This window comes from Danio rerio, chromosome 19, assembly GCF_052040795.2.
Source record: "Danio rerio strain M-AB ecotype USA chromosome 19, GRCz13ab, whole genome shotgun sequence".
NCBI lineage: Eukaryota > Metazoa > Chordata > Actinopteri > Cypriniformes > Danionidae > Danio > Danio rerio.
Window position 1 is genome coordinate 45,253,504 of NC_141039.2, and position 5,135 is coordinate 45,258,638.

At 33.3% G+C, this 5,135-nt stretch overlaps 1 long non-coding RNA gene across 1 annotated transcript; it reads left to right on the forward strand.

Moving 5' to 3' along the window:
- Window positions 1-2,266: 2,266 nt before the first annotated feature.
- Window positions 2,267-4,758, forward strand: LOC148679854 (uncharacterized). Its single transcript, XR_015945492.1, has 2 exons — window positions 2,267-3,002; window positions 3,193-4,758. It is a non-coding gene; the product is annotated as an uncharacterized LOC148679854 (long non-coding RNA).
- The last annotated feature ends 377 nt before the right edge of the window (window positions 4,759-5,135 follow it).

Below are 5,135 nucleotides of genomic sequence, written 5' to 3' on the forward strand. Positions count from 1 at the left end.
TTTTTCGGTTTGTTTTTTTTTTTTATTAGTGCTCACCCTAATTTTGAGAGGACGCCGATGAAATGAGAAAGCGAGGGGACGAGAAGGACTGTGAATGTGCATGCCAGAGAAGCTGGAGTTACAGTATGTGACCATTAATGTGACAATTAAGACTATATATATATATATATATATATATATATATATATATATATATATATATATATATATATATATATATATATATATATATATATATATATATATATATATATATATAAACATATACTGAGGGGCATCAAGGATAGATCAACATTTGAGTTTCAGTGCAATATCAAAAGCCCGAGCATATGTGACAGGATTCAGAACACTCCTTATTTATTCATTTCCCTTAAAATATTCCCCTTACTGTTTCCCATTGCTTTGCCTTCACTGCCTTTTACTTGTCTTTGAAGGGAAAGTTCAACCAAAAATGAAAGATTGCTCAATATTGTGAAGTTGTTTATTCTGATAAACCAAAAAAGAAGATACTTTGAAGAATGTTGAAAACGGGTAACCATTGACTTCCTTTGTACTCTAAAATATATCTGTTAATTAACTGTTTGTGTGTTTTCGGTTTATTTACGGTTGTGAATTGCATTATGGGATGTTGATCTCTGCTCTGTCAGCTTTTGATGTTAAAAATTCAACTCTACAGTATAACAAAGTGACTTGTTGACATTTTTAGTTGTTTGAAATAGTAAAATGTTTAAGAAGTAATATATAAATAAGTCTGTAAAAAACAGAAGAAGTACTGGCAGTTTATTACCAGGTTTTTGCAGCATAAAATACATCACAATCCCAGATACTTTATCACTTTAAAGTATTAAAATTTTTCATAGTCACTTTTCACAACTTTTTAAGGTTAAAGGTTGTCAGAAGAAAGATAAAGGTCTCATATTGCAATTCAAATCATAAATAATAAAAAAATACAACATGAATTACAAAATAATGAAAACTGTTCATTTACAGATGTTTTTACAGTGTACAAACTGTGTAACTGGTTAATGATAACCGGTTTTCAACATTCTTCAAAGTATCTTTTTTTTTGGTTTACTAGAATAGAGGAAAACAAGGGAACAGAAGAAGACATTTTGAAATATTCATAAACAGGTAACCATTGACTTCCTTTGTAGGAAAAGCATACTATGGTAGTCAATGGTTACCGGTTTCCGAATTATTCTTGTTATATTTTTATATATATATATATATATATATATATATATATATATATATATATATATATATATATATATATATAAACTTAGAGATATTATATATAAATATCTTCTTTTGTGTTTAACAGATGAAAAAAGTCAAACAAGTTTGGATCAACAGTAAGTGATGACAGAATTTTCAGTTTTGGGTGAACTACCCCTTTAATTTAAAGCAGGGGTGTCCAAACTTGATCCTGGAGGGCCGGTGTCCTGCATATTTTAGTTGTGACCTCGATTAAACACACCTGAACCAGCTAATCAAGCTCTTTTTAGGTATACTAGAAACATCCAGGCAGGTGTGTTGAAGGAAGTTTAAGCTAATCTTTGCAGGACACCGGCCCTCCAGGGCCGAGTTTAGACACCCCTGATTTAAAGGGACGGTGCGTCCAAAAATCTTTAAAAGTCATTATTTCCTCACCATCATCTTTTTACAAACCCGTTTAATGCAAACTAATTTTATAAAATGTGTTTTTGTGAATCCTAATGTTTTCACACAAAGAGGAGGAGTAAATCATGACAGAATTACATATTTTGGGTGAACTGGAATACACAATAGTTTTAAAACCATTATCAGAAGTACCTTGCCAATCCAATTGTGATTTAAGGTGACAGTCCAACTAAAAATTTATTCTGTTCAGCTTTGATTTCATTCATAATCTGACATGAAATGTTAGTCTCAGTCAATATTCACATTTATTTTATGAGATGCAGGAATCAGATCAAGTCGTTCTTGTTTCGATGTATAAAATTTAGCCATAAAGTTAAAGTGGAGGAACAATACTATTCACAAATCACAGTTGGAATACTTTAAGACAAAACAAAAAGTTGCAACCCGCCCTCATGCTATTATAATTTAAAAAAAAAAATATATATATATATATATATATACACACACATACACAAAGTGACAGGTTAGCCAAAAATCCACTCGCACAAATTTACCATAATTTAACTTCTTTTATTTATGCTTGAGTAACAAAATGTTGACATTCACTTTCATTTAATGTTAACTCTGGATTTCAGTCTGTAGCGTTCAAAATAAAGGTCATACAGATTTTGCTGTACTGAACTAAACCTGATTGGAGTATTTCTGAAAATTGTTAAATTTGACATATAATCTATTTGCTCTGATTTTGCTCCAAAATCTGTCTATGTTTGAGATGCTTCTTTTATAAATATTTTCAGAATAATAATCAATCAGGTCAAATTGATCAGTGTTTCTCAACCACATTTCTGGAGCACCACCAGCTCTGCACATTTCTGTCTCTATAACCAAACACAGCTAATTGAGATTATCAGCTCATTAGCAGAGACTGAAAGACCTGTAGTAGGTGTGATAGACAAAGGAGACATTCAAAACTTGCAGTGCTGGTGGACCTCCAGTAACGTGGTTGAGAAACACCGAACCAGTTGGTGAAAAATAGTCATTTTTGGGTAAATTAGATGAAATCTGAACATGATACAATAACAAATATTACAATGGGAAAATATCAAGACACAAAGATGAAACGTTTAGTCCATACAGTCATAATTTAAAGGAAAAGAACAGCCAAAAATAACATTGTAGGCTCTCCTCTTAAATCTGATTTCTTTTGTGCAGGAAACGGCTTAATCAGATCTAATCAGAAAATAAAACCAATATTAGTTTTATACAGCAATGGAAAAGATGTTGCCCATACGGTCATGATTTAAAGACCAAAATGTAATCTATTTACAGTAAAATCTGATACTTGTTTTATTAATATTTTCTGAATAATAATCAATCAGGTTAACTACTGTAGATCAGTGGTTTTCAACCACGTTCCTGGAGTAACACCAGCTCTGCACATTTTCTATGTCTCTAAAACCAAACACACCTGATTGAGATCATCAGCTCATTAGCAGAGACTGAAAGACCTGTGATAGGTGTGACGGACAAAAGAGACATCCAAAACATGCAGTGCTGGTGGGCCTGCAGGAACGTGGTTGAGAAACACTGAACTAGATGATGACAAAATAGTCATTTTTGGGTAAACTAGACGGAATCTGATTACAAATATTACAATGGGAAATATATCAAGACACAAAGATGAAACCTTTAGTCCATACAGTCATAATTTAAAGGAAAAGAACAGCCAAAAATAACATTGTAGGCTCTCCACTTAAATCTGATTTCATTTGTGCAGGAAACGACTTGATCGGATCTGAACAGAACAGAAAATCATTATTAGTTTTATACAGCAATAGAAAAGTTGTTGCCCATACGGTCATGATTTAAAGACAAAAATATTATTTGTTAACAGAAAAATCTGATACTTGTTTTATTAATATTTTCTGAATAATAATCAATCAGGTTAACTACTGTAGATCAGTGGTTCTCAACCACGTTCCTGGAGTAACACCAGCTCTGCACATTTTCTATGTCTCTATAACCAAACACACCTGATTGAGATCATCAGCTCATTAGCAGAGACTGAAAGACCTGTGATAGGTGTGACGGACAAAAGAGACATCCAAAACATGCAGTGCTGGTGGGCCTCCAGGAACGTGGTTGAGAAACACTGAACTAGATGATGACAAAATAGTCATTTTTGGATAAACTAGACGGAATTTGATTACAAATATTACAATGGGAAATATATCAAGACACAAAGATGAAACCTTTAGTCCATACAGTCATAATTTAAAGGAAAAGAACAGCCAAAAATAACATTGTAGGCTCTCCTCTTAAATCTGATTTCATTTGTGCAGGAAACAGCTTGATCAGATCTGAACAGAACAGAAAATTAACATTAGTTTTATACAGCAATGGAAAAGATGTTGCCCATGATTTAAAGACAAAATCTGTCGACCTATATATATTTGTTTTTTTCTAAAATCTATTTTTAATGTACGAGAAAAAGCAAATCCTGCATCAAATGTACCAAAATGCAGTGAAAATGAATGATGACTGAGGGTGTCACTTTTATTATGTGTGTTTTCCCCCTACAACAAACAGAAAAGTGCTAAAGACTGCATTTCAGGAGGGTGTCCTTGTAAGTTTACTGATGCATAACGCCGACTTGATTGCATATTTGAGGACATGCTGTAGTCCATCTGATCGTGGTGGATGGAGATGTGTTTCTGTTTTATTTGTGGACGTTGAGTGCCTTTGATTTTTGCACCTGGAGGGAGGAGGAGTGGATTTCAGCCACAGAAATGCTGGACTCAGGGCTGCGGGGACGTTCATCACAGTGTGTTTTTCTATTCGCCCCTGTTTAGTTGATTTTATCGTTGGATACAGTGATGATGGTCATTTCAGGTCAGTGCATCAACCAGTGTTTCCAGTATTCTCGACCACTTTATTGAAGGCAATGCTAAGCCTGTCAGCAGACGTGAAGTTGATTAGAGTTGTTCTGTATCAGCTAATCGGATCCCCTCATTTTCTCCCATATTATTATTATTATTATTATTTTTGACAAAGAGACAAGTTACCTGAATGTCCTTGTGTTCTGGTTGTTAACGTGACATTTCTTTAAATAAAAGATCTGAGCAGTGTCTCTCATTTCTGATTGCTTAGTTGTTGATTAAATGATTCATGTACTGTTTATTGTTAAAGGTGCTCTATTTAAGTTTTTGACTTTTCTAAAGCATAAAAATACTATGTTTGCAGATATTTAAGAAACATGCTAAGTGAACACTTAATCATCTGAGAAACAATGCTGAAGTCAGATATCTTGCTTTGAAAATGTGTAATGTGCCAGAACTTGGTATTTGTTTTGGTCATTTAACCTGCCCACTGCCACTTTAGCCAATTATATTTCAGCACCCCGGATTGACTTGGTGGAAAACCACATATTTCATTCATTCATGAACACTCTAAAAAATAACTCAAGAGGTCTGTAACCACTACATAGTTTAATACATTATTGTAACTTAAAA